The sequence below is a fragment of the Monodon monoceros genome, unplaced genomic scaffold (genome assembly GCF_005190385.1).
Source record: "Monodon monoceros isolate NGI ecotype Baffin Bay Population unplaced genomic scaffold, NGI_Narwhal_1 Super_Scaffold_6, whole genome shotgun sequence".
NCBI lineage: Eukaryota > Metazoa > Chordata > Mammalia > Artiodactyla > Monodontidae > Monodon > Monodon monoceros.
In genome coordinates, this window is record NW_021703783.1 from 14807619 (window position 1) to 14824268 (window position 16650).

General features: G+C 42.6%; 1 protein-coding gene and 1 non-coding gene across 7 annotated transcripts in view; one reads left to right on the plus strand and one right to left on the minus strand.

The window, feature by feature from the left end:
* PLEKHA5 (pleckstrin homology domain containing A5) overlaps nucleotides 1-16650 on the plus strand; it is a 243509-nt gene that overhangs the window by 69668 nt on the left and 157191 nt on the right. The window lies entirely within an intron of this gene.
* On the minus strand, nucleotides 9555-9661 carry LOC114886304. Its single transcript, XR_003791310.1, has one exon. It is a non-coding gene; the product is annotated as a U6 spliceosomal RNA (small nuclear RNA).

A 16650-nucleotide genomic window follows, 5' to 3' on the forward strand; every position in this document is an offset into this window, starting at 1 on the left:
GCTGTGTGACCCCAGACAAGTTAATTGGTCTGTCTTTTTTTTTTTTTTGCGGTACACAGGCCTCTCACTGTTGTGGCCTCTCCCGCTGCGGAGCGCAGGCTCAGCAGCCATGGCTCACAGGCCCAGCTGCTCTGCGGCATGTGGGATCTTCCCGGACCGGGGCACGAACCCGTGTCCCCTGCATCGGCAGGCGGACTCTCAACCACCGCGCCACCAGGGTAGCCCCTGGTCTGTCTTTTTAAGTCTCAAGTTCCTTCTGCTAAAGTAGGATTAGTAGTAGTACCACCCTCACTAGCATGAGGAGTAACTGAGTTTAGCTCAGTGTATTAGTTTTATGTTGCTGTTGTAAAAATTAGACACACTTTACTGTTGTAAAAATTAGCCAGCAGTGTTGCGTCTCTCCCAGCCTTCTTGCATGGCCCCAACCCCCCTCTGACTCTTCTGCCTCCCTCTTCCATGTTTAAGGGCCCTGGTGATTCCATCGGGCCACCCGGCTACTCCAGAACAATCTCTCCATCTTGTCTCCCCATTTTAACCACGTCTTCAAAGTCCCTTTTGCCATGTAAGGTAGTGAAGTAACCGAATCGCGGGTTCTGGTGATCAGGACGTGGATATCTTGGGGGGGGGGTACCCTGTTACCCCTGCAGTGCCACCGTGCCTGCAAATTGCTACCATTTAACCAATTTCTAGTACTATTAGTATTATTATTGTCATCATCATTACTGTTAATGACAGGATTACTCGCCGCTAGCATTTCATTGGTAACGTTAGTGTCACAGCACAGCTGAAAGCTTTATTTTCATTTGCTGGATCTGTTGGATCTGTTTGGCAGGGATGGATCTGTTTGGCTCTACTGGATCTGTTTGGCAGAGATGTCAATCTGATTATATAAGTAGTTTAACTTGAGGTGGCATGTTAGTTTTTAGAAGTACTCAGGAAGGAAAATTCTGAACTCTTAAGTTGTGCAAAGATATTTTTTTCCAGATAATAGCATATGGCAGTCATTAATCAGCCTTGTCATCAGAATGTAAAGTTACGTATGCCATTTTATTATCAATGATTTGCAAATAAGAGGACTGGTAACTATTTTCTTCCTAATACATTTCTAATATATCTGGTTGGTGAGAGACTACATATTACATAATTTGCTTTATATTTTATGGTTTAAATAGTTGTTTTTGAACAGCAAATAGTTATATTTGTAAAAAGCAGAAAAAAATTTTATGCTGTTGGCTTGCTACTTATTTTTTTAAATCTTCAGATTTATTTATACACCAATTAAAGCCCTGTAAATTACACTTGAACAGGCGTTAATATGAGCATCTAAAATGTTAAGTTTTTTGTTTGGCCAGATGAGGGCACTTTTTCTTTACATTTCTGGAGTTTGAGCTCTGAAGCAGATTTGTTTTTCTCCATCCAAGCTGTTACTTACTTTCTGTTATTATTGCCAGTGAGAGAAATAGTTCTGACATTTTTAATGTTTTGATTGTGTTGTATTCTTAGAGGTTGATCTTTCCCCAAAAGGAAGAAGCTTCAGCTTCTTGCAAAATTTTTATATATGGGAACTTTAAAATGAATGACAATTTCTGTGGCACAGGGTAGTTTTAAGAAATACATGTATAAGTGATTTGTAGTTTTGCTTATAATTAGTAATAGCAGTTGAAATTTACTTTTATCCTAATTCGAGTACTCTGTCCATAGCAAGATGAAGTGGAATTAGACGGACTCTTCGTTTCCTCATCAGACTTCTTATGCCTACTTTACATTGAATCAGTGTCACTTTGTATCTCCATCAAAATCCAATTAATGAAGAGGAAATAAAATACCAGAAATATTTTGTCTTAAAAACAAACCCCAGGGCTTCCCTGGTGGCGCAGTGGATGAGAGTCCGCCTGCCGATGCAGGGGACACGGGTTCGTGCCCCGGTCTGGGAAGATCCCACATGCCGCGGAGCGGCTGGGCCCGTGAGCCATGGCCGTTGAGCCTGCGCATCCGGAGCCTGTGCTCCGCAATGGGAGAGGCCACAACAGTGAGAGGCCCGTGTACCGCAAAAAAAAAAAAAAACAAAACAAAAAAAACACACAAAACCAAAAATAAATAAATAGAAAAGTTAGATAGACCAAAGGTTAGATAGATGTAGCATGTTTAACTTTTTTATTTGTAGTGCTGGCTGTCAAGGGCTAGGGTGAGTTGAGTAGGATAAGGTTTCTAGGGTTACGTGTGATGGTACTAAAAACAGTACAGACTGCAGTTGCTTCGTGTTGATGTGAATAATCTAAGGAGAAAACCAAAGACAGAGTCATGTTGAGGATTATATTAAAAGGCCCCCGTCACAAAGCTCTTGTCATCTCACCGCAGATAAAACACGTTTACGACTTCTTTTGAAAGTTAAGTTTCTGAACAGCAATGAAACAGGGAACTTGCTTATTCAAGTTTAAAAAACACTAATGAAAATAAATGTCATCGAAACTTGATTGACTGGAAGGAGATTAAAAAGGGGAGAAACCACCATGAATGAGTCCAAAGAGCAAGTTTGTTTAAAATTGTGCACAAGTTTAAAAGTCATGAGAAGGAATGAATTAGTTTTAAGATATACATATAGCAAGATGAGGATAAAGAATACCTCCCTGGAGTAGAGTCAAGCAAGCTGCTCTCAAGTAACTCTGGAAGCGGGTAGGGGCATCAACTTAGTGCGCCAGCCAACCTTAGTGTCCCCTGTGACTGCCAGGCCACGCTGTGATCACCGTCATCACAGCCCTTACTATGAGCACTAGCTGTGCTGCAGGGGCTTCTCCTTCACTTACTCTCGTTAGCGTCCCTGTGAGACACGTATTATTATTCCCATTTTAAAGATGAGGACATTTAGGCTCAGAGACATAAAGCAATGCGTTCAGTGCCACAAAAACTAGAAAGTAATGTATTCTCAGGCCAAAATTCATGTCATAAGAATTAAAGACACTTTAAAGATAGGAGGAATGTCACCAAGAAGCAAGGGCTTTGGGTTGAAAGGATGGAGTTCTCCCAGTCAGCTCTGTCTGCCTCAGAAGGCCATCTGAGCTGCTTGGTACCTACGAGGAAAGATTTGTTATGGCCTCAGCAGCACGCACATCTTCGGCCTATCAACGGACTGTTCCTGTTAGTCCCTCGGAGAGAAAAAACAGAGTATCCTAGTGTTTAATATCTACCAACATTATTATTTTTTTAACCTAGGGGATTACTAAGAAAAAGGAAAGAAGACAGTAGTGGCTTTTCACCTTAATTCTGTTTCTGTCCCCTGACTTTTTGTTTTATAAATTTCGGTAGTGGTCTTTTGCCTAGACCTTACCAAGACACAGACTGTTGGAATAGTAAAGCCAAACATTTTTTTCTTTCTGACAATCCTTTTTAGCAAGTAGTAAATATTTTAAACCAGGAAAAGTGTAGATCTTTAATAAGAATTCAACTTTTCTCTCCCTTTCATTAAACATTCATTGGGGGGCTTCCCTGGTGGCACAGTGGTTGAGAGTCCACCTGCCGATGCAGGGGACACGGGTTTGTGTCCCTGTCCAGGAGGATCCCACATGGAGCAGAGCGGCTGGGCCCGTGAGCCATGGCCGCTGAGCCTGCGCGTCCAGAGCCTGTGCTCCGCAACGGGAGAGGCCATAACAGTGAGAGGCCCGCGTACCACAAAAAAAAGAAAACAAAGAAAAACACAAAAAAACAAAAACATTCATTGGGAGCCTTCTATGTACCAGCCGCTCTACTTGGCCTGTTGGATACAGATGTAAGACAGCTGTGCCCTTGCTGTTGGTTTATAGTCTGGGGTGGGAACTCAGGAAGTACACCAGTCATTACGGTGAAATGGGATAAATACTGTGACAGCGGGCGGGGTGCCCTGAAAGCAGTACCCCAGCCTGGGCAGGAGCGGGGAGGGACGGCGTCACGGAAGGAAGATGTGATGTTTGAGCTGAATCCTGAAGCACAGGTGATCAGAGTATTTCTCACACAGATAACTGAGAGAGAGGAAGGACTGGGTTTTAAAGGGGAGGTGTTTGTTTTGGATATTTGGGGAGCGGTACTTAGGTTCTGAGGTGTATATTTGGTTTTTTAAATGTGGGAGTGGAATTTTTATAAGGTTTTTTTTTTTTTTTTGGTCCGGAGGTGAGAATATTTGAGACTCGTTTGAATAGAAGTGACAGAAAAGATAGATTAGTGATAGAATAAGGTAGAAAAAGAGGGGAGGAAACTGGGGCGTGAATGCCTGAGAAAGTCCGAGAGGTGCCCAGAACCTCAGAGTCAGAAGCCAGACCCTTGCTTCGGGAAGAGGTGACGCGGCGTCTGCGGAGGGGGTGCAGCGCCCCCACGTGGAGGCGGACGAGGAAGGCACCGGCTGTGGTTAGGCCGCCAGTCAGTGTCGTGCAAGCTTAGATTTCAGGTAACGTTTTAGAAATGTGCCTGTTCTTCTCTAACCCTTTTTTACACTGGTTCTTGACTTTGGAGAGGGCATCCAGGGGCCTCTTTGAAGCCGTGTACAGACGTCGATAGTGTCTGTTTATTTTGTTCCCTGCCCATCGTCCTCTTTCTCCTGACAATCGAACCTGCATTTTCTTTGGGAAATAACTCCCTGCTGGCTCTCAGGCCTGGTGTTGCCCTGTATTTGATGCACACCTGACCTTAGGAATGTGCACGTGATGTGACTGGACCAGTGAGACTTGACCCTGGGACTTTGCTTAAGCTCTGGAGGAAAAGAATCTCTTTGGTTGGATTTGAAGCTGTAAAGGTATAAGCCTAGAGCTGTCCTCATGGGACAGGAGACTCGGGGAGGGAGCGGGGTGAGGGGCTGAGACGGACAGACACACCCCCCTTTATCATGTGAGTTGAGTCTCTGGATCGATTCCTGGACTTTTCAATTTTTTAAGCCAATAAGTTTCCCTTGTTTTGTTTAAGTTCTTTTGAATTGGATTTTCTGTCATTTGAGGCTCTAAGAGTCTCTCATTCCTCTGAAGAATACTATGTACTTAGTATTTTAAATCCTGCAAATGATTCAGGGGTTTACAGATGAGTAGAGGCCCACTGAACAGAATTAAATGCTTTACTCTGTTCAATTATTATCAGTAAGATTTGCCCCACAAATGTAGATTCAGTATGGTTATCATTAACTAATTTATAATGGTCATTCTTGGGACAGTTTGATCTTTATTACAAACATACGTGTAACATTTTGTTTTTTTTTATTGTAGATGAGGGGAATGGGACATTTTTATTAATGCCTTTTAGATTAATCGAGGGTTAACCCATTTATCTCCTTCAGCTTCTTTCAGTAAGGATATCCTTTTGGACATGTTGGGATTCCATTTTATTCGTTATCTGTCTCTATAGGCTTATAAATATTCTTGCCAACCATAAATCTTAGATCTAGGAATCAAGCCCATGAACCATAAAAGCAACATAACTTGCCAAAGGCCGCATAAAATAAAATATGAAGTCGTCCCTGGCTCTAGCTAAGTTAAGTAACTTGAAGAAAAAGGAAAATGGTTTTGCTAATTTTGTCATTAGGAGTAGGCTTCCAATTCAGTAGAAAATGGTGGATATTTTAAATTTTAATTCAATAAAAACTATTTACTAGAAGGCAACATTAAAAATACTAGGGCAGGGGCTTCCCTGGTGGCGCAGTGGTTGAGAGTCTGCCTGCCGATGCAGGGGACACGGGTTCGTGCCCCGGTCCGGGAAGATCCCACGTGCCGCGGAGCGGCTGGGCCCGTGAGCCATGGCCAGTGAGCCTGCGCGTCTGGAGCCTGTGCTCCGCAACGGGAGAGGCCGCAACAGTGAGAGGCCCACGTACCGCAAAAAAAAAAAAAATACTAGGGCAGTTGGGAAGTACTTGCTCTGATACAAAGATTTCCAAGGGCACTGTGACATCTGCCCTCTGGGTTGAGTTAGTGAGGCTGGCCACAGAGAGGGTGATTATTTCTTTCTGGGCACTGCACGTGCCATGGATGGAGCTTCTCCCAGGCACACACTGATGCTTGTTTGGGTTACATAGAACAAAAAAGTTGGATTATAATCACCTGTGGAGAGCTGAGACTGTGCCTGAATTCAGTCTACTAAATTTCTTGTTTTCTGTAGAAAGAGACATTTCCTAAGAGAATAATACCAACTAATTTCTAGTTAGTAGGTAGAAGAAAAGGAGTAAGAGTAAAAAGGTTGGATTGAAATTGAGTCCCAGACCACATTCCCTATGCTCTGGTCATGTGTTCCTTGATATTGGTCTGATGTTCTCAGCCTCCATGCTTTTTTATCTTATTCTCTATCTAAAATACTATTTATGATTTAGTTTTAAATTATGTAATTTATGAATTAACACTAATTAGCATTAGTATATGAAGTCCTGTACTCTAATGCAGCTCACACTCCAAGAAGCTTTTTGAGGCATCTTCCCGCTTATGAACAAGCATCCTCCCTTTCTCTGTCCCTCCATTTGTGCAGACTTTATATATTTTTTTCCTACTACATGCTTTAGGCATTGTAAGTGCTAGTGGGTCAAAGAAGAACAATGTGCCACTCCTGCCCTCTGGTGGTTGAAAGAAACATTGCAAACAAGTGATTCCAAGATCTGTGTGCTATGACTCTTCATCAGCCTTGGCATCATCCGTTTCATTCCTGCTGCGTTTATTCATTCACTGATTGGTCAGTCATGTAATGAGCATCTTCTGTATGACAGCCTTTATCAGTACTCTAATGGTGCCTTGTCTGGTGTAGCAGCATTCTGGGCTTCAGTAACAACAGTTTACACATGTGAGGTCTTTCAAATGGAATTACAAAGGCATGCTTTCGATATGTCTAGATCTGACTTTCTGCCTCCCTATTTGGGTTGCAAAGTGTTTTCCTATCTGCATCTAACATTTCTAGGCCTACTGAGCTTCAAATTGGTTGTACATGTGATGGATGAAAAATAAAGAAGTATTGTACCTTAGTTTTCTCTTGCTGCCTGACAAATTACGTCGAAACTTAGCAGTTTAAAACAGTAAGCATTTAATATCTCAGAGTTTCTGAGAGTCAGGAATTACGGAAGTGACCTAGCTGGGTGGTCTGGCTCTGTCTCTTAGGGGAATGCGGTCAAGGTGTTGGTTGGGGCTGTAGTCGCCTGAACGCTTGGCTAAGGCTAGGATATGCTTCCAAGTCGATCCTGATCGGTGGGAGGCCACAGCTCTTCAGGTCATGGTGCTTGGCTTCCCCCGGAGTGAGCGATTCAAGAGAGAACAAGTGGGAGGCCACAGCTCTTCAGGTCATGGTGCTTGGCTTCCCCCGGAGTGAGCGATTCAAGAGAGAACAAGAGGGAGGCCTCAGTGTCTTCAATGACCTCGCCTTACAGGTGAGGCAAGAGGACTGCGAAGGGCTTGACTGCCAGGAGGTGAGAATCACTAGGGGCCACCTTGTCTGCTGGCCACCACGTGTTACAACGCCATGTTTGTGAGCCTCTGTCAGTGAATTTGGGCCCATATGAAGAAGACACTAGTAAATCTTCAAATGGAAGTATTTTAGAGTGAAATAAAGGGTTGAAAAATTAGACCAGCTCATCTTCACTTTAATTTCATTCTTCATTCCCCTGGGAGAATGCTGATAAGTCCTCAGTGCTCCCAATCTCATGCTTTTAAACGGAGCACTTAGAAATGAGTCTCATGAGAACAAATTTTTATGAATGTGAGACAAACATTTTCATTTTTTAAATCTGTGACCTGCTTCTGTTTCTGTGCCACTCAGTGGTGAGAAGTATTTCTGCAGAGAGGATGCTTAGTGATAGCTGCTTGTTTCTCAAAGATTCTTTGTCAAATTACTTACATGTTTTAATTTGAGCAGTGAACACCATTTTGGGTCTACGGTCTGTCAGAACGCTGCTAGCCTCAACAAGGTTGTGATGAAAAATGGCAGATATACAGATGATCGGGTGGTAAGGAAAGTGTGACCACCTCATGCATATGCAGGTTTAAACATTGCTAGGTTACTAAGCACGGATGTGAGCAGAGCTGAGAGTAAAGTGCTAGAACAGAATCTTACTTTAGTATTAAGAACATCGGGTCTTTGAAGTAAAATTAGAAAGGAAAATTAAAGTTGCCTCTCCTCTCTCCTACCTTCCCCCCAAGTAATTTTCCTCCCTGTTTTCCATCCCATCTTAATACATGTTTTCATAAGTAAAATCTGTTTTCAGGTTGGTGTGTTCATTTTGAAAGTACAGCAGTGCTACTTTCAGCATTGTAAATGGATGGGAAAGGAAAATATGGGAGGATATAAACGATTTAAAATATTAGAATTCTATTGATCTGGTTTTCATGTCATGGTTTCAATACCATTGTAGAAACAAATCATATTAGAAATGATATTTCTAGCTATGCAATTTTATTGATGCTTCTGGTAATAGCCAACCTAGAATACACGTTTCCATGGATAATTATAACAGCCTATAATGTTTATCTTTAAGGTCTTATTTTGCAGATATGACTCATGAAATTAATATTAATAAGTTTCTAATCCCCAACGGCAAAAGGATAGATGATAATATATTATACATTGAGATTATTTCCTTTAGAACTTATTTCATTGACCATATTGTATCACATTCATTGATTTGCATATATTGAAGAATCCTTGCATCCCTGGGATAAATCCCCACTTGATCATGGTGTGTGATCCTTTTAATGTGCTGTTGGATTCTGTTTGCTAGTATTTTGTTGAGGATTTTTACATCTATGTTCATCAGTGATATTGGCCTGTAGTTTTCTTTTTTTGTGACATCTTTGTCTGGTTTTGGTATCAGGGTGATGGTGGCCTCCTAGAATGAGTTTGGGAGTATTCCTCCCTCTGCTATATTTTGGAAGAGTTTGAGAAGGATGGGTGTTAGCTCTTCTCTAACTGTTGGATAGAATTCACCTGTGAAGCCATCTCGTCCTGGGCTTTAGTTTGTTGGAGGATTTTTTAATCACAGTTTCAATTTCAGTGCTTGTGATTGGTCTGTTTATATTTTCTGTTTCTTCCTGGTTCAGTCTTGGAAGGTTGTACTTTTCTAAGAATTTGTCCATTTCTTCCAGGTTGTCCATTTTATTAGCATACAGTTGCTTGTAGTAACCTCTCATGATCCTTTGTATTTCTGCAGTGTCAGTTGTTACTTCTCCTTTTTCATTGCTAATTCTGTTGATTTGAGTCTTCTTTTCTTTCTTGATGAGTCTGGCTAAAGGTTTATCAAACTTGTTTATCTTCTCAAAGAACCAGCTTTTAGTTTTATTGATCTTTGCTATTGTTTCCTTCATTTCTTTTTCATTTATTTCTGATCTTATCTTTATGATTTCTTTCCTTCTGCTGACTTTGGGGTTTTTTGTTCTTCTTTCTCTAATTGCTTTAGGTGTAAGTTTAAGTTGTTTTTTGAGATTTTTCTTGTTTCTTTTTTTCTTTTTCTGTTTTTAACTTTTTGTTTTATAAAACAATCATATACTTGTAAAGGAATCTTTATACTTGACTTTACTGTTAGTTTTTAATAAACATTATCAAGGGACTATATTAAATTCTTACATTTTCCATATATCAAAAATGTGGAACGCTTTATGAATTTGCGTGTCATCCTTGCACAGGGGCCATGCTAATCTTCTCTATATCATTCCAATTTTAGTGTATGTGCTGCCGAGGCAAGCACTTTTCTTGAGGTAGGATTGTATTGCTATAAACTTCCCTCTTAGAACTGCTTTTGCTGTTTTGGGTCGCTGTGTTTTCATTGTCTGTAGGTTTTTTGGGGTTTTTTTTTTTGTTTTTTTTGCGGTACGCAGGCCTCTCACTGTTGTGGCCTCTCCCTTTGCGGAACACAGGCTCTGGACGCGCAGGCTCAGCGGCCATGGCTCACGGGCCCAGCCGCTCCGCAGCATGTGGGATCTTCCCGGACCAGGGCATGAACCCGTGTCCCCTGCATTGGCAGGCGGACTCTCAACCACTGCGCCACCAGGGAAGCCCTGTAGGTATTTTTTGATTTCCTCTTTGATTTCTTCAGGGATCTCTTGGTTATTTAGTAGCATACTGTTTAGCCTCCATATGTTTGTATTTTTTACAGTTTTTTTCCTGTAATTGATATCTAGTCTCAGAGAATCATGGTTGGAAAAGATACATGATATGATTTCACCTTTCTTAAATTTACCAGGGCTTGATTTGTGACCCAAGATATGATCTATCCTGGAGAATGTTCCATGTGCACTTAAGAAGAAAGTGTATGCTGTGGTTTTTGGATGGGGACTGTCCTATAAATATCAATTAAGTTCACCTGGTCTAATGTGTCATTTAAAGCTTGTGTTTCCTTATTTATTTTCATTTTAGATGATCTGTCCATTGGTGAAAGAGGGGTGTTAAAAGTCCCCCACTATTATTGTGTTACTGTCAGTTTCCCCTTTTATGGCTGTTAGCATTTGTCTTATGTATTGAAGTGCTCCTATGTTGGGTGCATAAATATTTACAAGTTTTATATCTTCTTCTTGGATTGAGCCCTTGATCGTTATGTAGTGTCCTTCTTTGTCTTTTTTAATAGTCTTTATTTTAAAGTCTATTTTGTCTGATGTGAGTATTGCTGCTCCAGCTTTTGATTTCCATTTGCATGGGATATCTTTTCCAATCCTGTCACTTTCATTCTGTATGTGTCCCTAGGTCTGAAGTGGGTCTCTTGTGGGCAGCATATATACAGGTCTTGTTTTTGTATCCATTCAGCCAGTCTGTGTCTTTTGGTTGGAGCATTTAATCCATTTACATGTAAGGTAATTATTGACATGTATGTTCCTATTACCATTATCTTAATTGTTTTTTGTTTGTTTTTGTAGGCCCTTTTCTTCTCTTGTGTTTCCCACTTAGAGAAGTTCCTTTAGCATTTGTTGTAAAGCTGGTTTGGTGGTGCTGAATTCTCTTAGCTTTTGCTTGTCTGTAAAGGTTTTAATTTCTCCATCAAATCTAAATGAGATCCTTGCTGGGTAGAGTAATCTTGGTTGTAGGTTTTTCCCTTTCATCACTTTAAATATGTCCTGCCACTCCCTTCTGGCTTGCAAAGTTTCTGCTGAAAAATCAGCTGTTAACCTTATGGGGATTCCCTTGTGTGTTATTTGTTGTTTTTCCCTTGCTGCTTTTAATATTTTTTCTTTGTATTTAATTTTTGATAGTTTGATTAATATGTGTCTTGGTGTGTTTCTCCTTGGATTTATCCCGTATGGGACTCTCTGTGCTTCCTGGACTTGATTGACTTTCCTTTCCCAAGTTAGGGAAGTTTTCAACTATAATCTCTTCAAATATTTTCTCAGACCCTTTCTTCTTCTGTTTTTCTTCTGGGACCCTTATAATTCGAATGTTGGTGCATTTAATGTTGTCCCAGAGGTCTCTGAGACTGTCCTCAATTCTTTTCATTCTTTTTTCTTTATTCTGCTCTGCAGTAGTTATTTCCACTATTTCATCTTCCCGGTCACTTACCTGTTCTTCTGCCTCAGTTATTCTTCTATTGATTCCTTCTAGAGAATTTTTAATTTCATTTATTGTGTTGTCATCATTGTTTGTTTTTCTCTTTAGTTGTTATAGGTCCTTGTTAAACACTTCTTGTATTTTCTCCAATCTATTTCCAAGATTCTGGATCATGTTTACTGTCATTACTCTGAATTCTTTTCAGGTAGACTGCCTATTTCCTCTTCATTTGTTTGGTCTGGTGGGTTTTTACCTTGCTCCTTCATCTGCTGCATATTTCTCTGTCTTCTCATTTTGTTTAAGTTACTGTGTTTGAGGTCTCCTTTTCGCAGTCTGCAGGTTTGTAGTTCCCGTTGTTTTTGGTGTCTGCCCCCAGTGGGTGAGGTTGGTTCAGTGGCTTGTGTAGGCTTCCTGGTGGAAGGGACTTGTGCCTGTGTTCTGGTGGGTGGGGCTGGATGTTGACCTTCTGGTGGTCAGGGCCGTGTCCGGCGGTATGTTTTGGGGTGTCTGTGAACTTAGTATGACTTGTAGGCAACCTCGCTGCTAATGGGTGGGGTTGTGTTCCTGTCTAGCTGCTCGTTGTTTTGCATGGGGCATCCAGCACTGGAGTTTGCTAGCCACTGGTTGGAGCTGGGTCTTAGTGTTGAGACGGAGATCTCTGGAAGAGCTCTTGCTGATTGATATCATGTGGGGCTGGGAGGTCTCTGATGGTCCAGTGTCCTGGACTCGACTCTCCCACCTTGGAGGCTGAGTCTCGACACCAGGCCAGAGCACTGAGACCCTGCCAGCTGCACAGCTCAGAAGAAAAGGAAGAAAAAAACAAACATAAAAATGGACAGATACAACCTCAAACCAAATGGTAAAAGCAAAACTAAACAGCCAAAGTCACACAAAGAGACGTACACACACACACTTGTAAAAAGAAAAAACAAACGAACACCAAGAACAAAACCTTAAAAAAAAAACAGACAGAACCCTATTACAAATGGTAAAAGCAAACCTAAATAGAAAAAATCACACAAAGAAACATACACCCCCCCCGCACACACACACTCACAAAAAGAGAAAAAAGGGGAAAAATTTTTTTAAAAAAGGAAGAGAGCAACCAAACCAATAAACAAATCCACCGATGATAACAAGCACTAAGAGCTAAACTAAGATAAACATAAAACCAGAAACAAATCAGAGACGGCAAACCCCAAGTCTACAGTTGCTCCCAAAGTCCACCTCCTCAATTTGGGATGATTCGTTGTCTATTCATGTATTCCACAGATGCAGGGTACATCAAGTTGATTGTGGAGCTTTAATCCGCTGCTCCTGAGGCTGCTGGGAGAGATTTCCCTTTCTCTCCTTTGTTCGCACAGCTCCTGGGGTTCAGCTTTGGTTTTGGCCCCGCCTCTGTGTGTAGGTCACCTGAGGGCGTCTGTTCCCCACCCAGACAGGAGAGGGTTAAAGCAGAGGCTGATTAGGGCTCTCTTGCTCACTCAGGCTAGGGGGAGGGAGGGGTACAGTAGTCATAATTGGAATGCGGGGCGAGCCTGCAGCAGCAGAGGCCAGCATGACATTGCAACAGCCTGAGGTGTGCTGTGTGTTCTCCCAGGAAAATTGTCCCTGAATCATGGGACCCTGGCAGTGGTGGGCTGCACAGGCTTCCAGGGGTGTGTGTGTGGATAGTGACCTGTGCTTGCACACAGGCTTTTTGGCGGCAGCGTTAGTGGTCCATCCCCATCTCTGAGGTCCGCACTGATCGCCACAGCTCGCACCCGTCTGTGGAGCTCGTTTAGGCGGTGCTCTGAATCCCCTCTCCTCACGCACCCCGAAACAATGGTCTCTTGCCTCTTCAGCAGCTCCAGACTGTAATCCCGGACTCCCTCCCGGCTAGCTGTGGCACACTAGCCCCCTTCAGGCTGTGTTCATGCAGCCAACCCCAGCCCTCTCCCTGGGATACGACCTCCGAAGCCCGAGCCTCAGCTTCCAGCCCCGCCCGCCCCGGCGGGTGAGCAGACAAGCCTCTCGGGCTGGTGAGTGCTGGTCGGCACCGATTCTCTGTGCGGGAACCTCTCCGCTTTGCCCTCTGCACCCCTGTTGCTGCGCTCTCCTCCGCGGCCCTGAAGCTTCCCCCCTCCGCCACCCGCAGTCTCCGCCCGCAAAGGGGCTTCTAGTGTGTGGAAACCTTTCCTCCTTCACGGCTCCCCCCCACTGGTGCAGGTTCCGTCCCTATTCTTTTGTCTCTGTTTTTTCTTTTTTCTTTTGCCCTACCCAGGTACGTGGGGAGTTTCTTGCCTTTTGGGAGGTCTGAGGTCTTCTGCCAGCATTCAGTAGATGTTCTGTAAGAGTTGTTCCACATGTAGATGTATTTCTGATGTATTTGTGGGGAGGAAGGTGATCTCCATGTCTTACTCTTCCGCCATCTTGAAGGTCTCCTCAGTCTTACTCTTAGTATCATTTTTTCCGGAGCTTTTCTGAAGCTTCACTGTGCCTTTTTCATAAAAAGAAAATCATCCGTTCACAATACAACCATCATCACCTTGAGCTCTTTTTGTTCATCCTCTCTCATTTTGGAGTAATCTTGAAATCTTCCCTCCTATTAGACAGTTTTAAGAAATGTTTGGCTCTAGTTATTTATATTTTCAGTGGTAGAAATACTGCCTTAATGCTAGGAAAACTTCCTCATGGATAATAATGCCTTCCTCTTGAAGCATTACAAATTAGTAAGTGAATTATCCATTGATTGGATAAATTTATTTTTTATTTACCAAAATAAATGCCTTTTAAAAAAAACATTCATTCTTTGATCAGCTTAATGCAAAGCCTGTACCAGGCACTACAGAAGAGAGAACTGGAAGATAGTTCTGCACGGAAGATACATCCTCTGTCTGCAGCACTTGTCATAAAAGCAGAGAGCTTTTACCTACTGCATATTAGTAATAATAACGAGAACGTTCACATTACAGAGTTAAAAATCAACTTATAAGCCCAGTGTATCTGATTATTTCTAGCATGTTGGGAAAGTGAAGGTGATTCATTTGGTCAGAAGTCCCAGTGATCTCAGGGTCATTTCAGGTTCTCTATGTGATCTTCCTCTTTTTGCTTGCCTTACTCTTTCGAGACAGCCACTGAGTGTGTTTAAAAAGGGATGTCCCCAAGGAAAAGGGACTCCCCTATTCCCAACCCTCAAGATGGACAGAACTGAAGTTAGGAAAAAGCCGATTTCCACGTGGATTTTAAAATATCTATGTGAAAACAAAATGAGCAGTGAAGCCCAGGTTTTTAACAGACAGTCAGAAGAGAAGTCGGAAAAGGAGAGCAAGATGGTGAGAATTGGGAGAGTCTGGTGACTCATTAGTTTTCTAGGATGTTAATGTATTTGGCATTTTATGTCGCTGGTGTTAAACTTTTTTGACCACTATCTGCAACAAGAAATACATATTATTGGGCTTCCCTGGTGGCGCAGTGGTTGAGAATCTGCCTGCCAATGCAGGGGACACGGGTTCGAGCCCTGGTCTGGGAAGATCCCACATGCCACGGAGCAACTAGGCCCGTGAGCCACAACTACTGAGCCTGCGCATCTGGAGCTTGTGCTCCGGAACAAGAGAGGCCGCCACAGTGAGAGGCCCGCGCACCGCGATGAGGAGTGGCCCCCGCTCGCCGCAACTGGAGAAAGCCCTCGCACAGAAACGAAGACCCAACACAGCCAAAAATAACTAAATAAAATAAATAAATAAATAAAATTTTTAAAAAAGCTGAATAGGACCTTAAAGATCATTTAATCAACTCATTTAAAAAAAAAGAAAAGAAATACATATCATTACATGACCTAGTGTTCAGATACAAATACATTTCTTTATATAAAACTGAAATGAAAAATTATTTTCCCCTTACTACCTGTACCTTCTCTTCTGTGTCATTATTTTAAAGTGCTGGCAGAAAGCATCCCATTAATTGCATTTCATTATCCTCTAATGGACCAGACCAGGGGTTAAAAATACTGCCTTGGGAAACAGTGAGATTCACATGGGCAAGAATAGAAGTGAAGTAAGGATTGTTTTTTGGATGTAACTGTTATTGTGGGTTATCTGCCAGTTTGTAGAAATCCAACTACTTTGATCGTCTGACACACAGCTTTCCACCCAGCAAGTGTCAAGTTACTGTTGAAGAAACACAGCACAGCAGTCATTACTACTGTACAGCCAAATCAGTTGTTGCTTATATCAGTCTCGTCCCCTAAACTCATCCTGTTGCAAGACAGGAGATGCTTGTTGATCAGCTGCAGCTGCCACTGACCAAAACAGCTATACAACATAAGCTAAACTGTAACTTAATCAGACGAGGAGGATCCCCTGTGACTTCAAATCACTCCAGAACTTTGTACAATAACCATTTCTTGTCATCCACAGTTCCTGCAGGGCAGGAATTGAGCTGCTCAGTAGGGCAGTTCTGGCTCAGGGTGTCTTATGAGCTTTTAGTTTGATGTTGGCTGGGGCTTGGGAACTGGGGATGGAGGGTCACATGGCTAGCAAGTTGGGACTGGCCAGTTGGTTTCTCTCCACATGGACCCCTCCACCGGGTTATGTGCCTCTCGACATGGCAGCTGGCTTTGTCCAGAGCGAGCCATCCTAAAGACCAAGACGGAAACCCAAGGAGGTGCGATACATAGGTGTGCGTACCAGGAGGTGAGGATCCTTGGCTATCTTAGAGGCTGGCTACCATTCCTTAAAAGAATATCTTTATTGGGCTTCCCTGGTGGCGCAGTGGTTGAGAGTCCGCCTGCCGATGCAGGGGACACGGGTTCGTGCCCCGGTCCGGGAAGATCCCACATGCCGCGGAGCAGCTGGGCCCGTGAGCCATGGCCGCTGAGCCTGCGCGTCTGGAGCCTGTGCTCCGCAACGGGAGAGGCCACAACAGTGAGAGGCCTGCGTACCGCAATGATAAAATTTAGAAAATGGGGTTCATGAGGAAATACTGAATCATTAAGCAAGCAATATTTAAAGTGCAGAATTATGAAAAATTAGTTAAATATTGGGAAGAATCTAAATGGAATTAATAAGGATAGAAAATAATTTAGTAAAATTAGTAATGCTAATCATTAAATAAGTAAAATGACCCATCAACTGATTGGTCAGAGACATGTGTCACTAAATTTTTACAGAGTAGACAGAAGACTGTCATACACATTTCACTTAATTGCTGCTCTAGATTAGG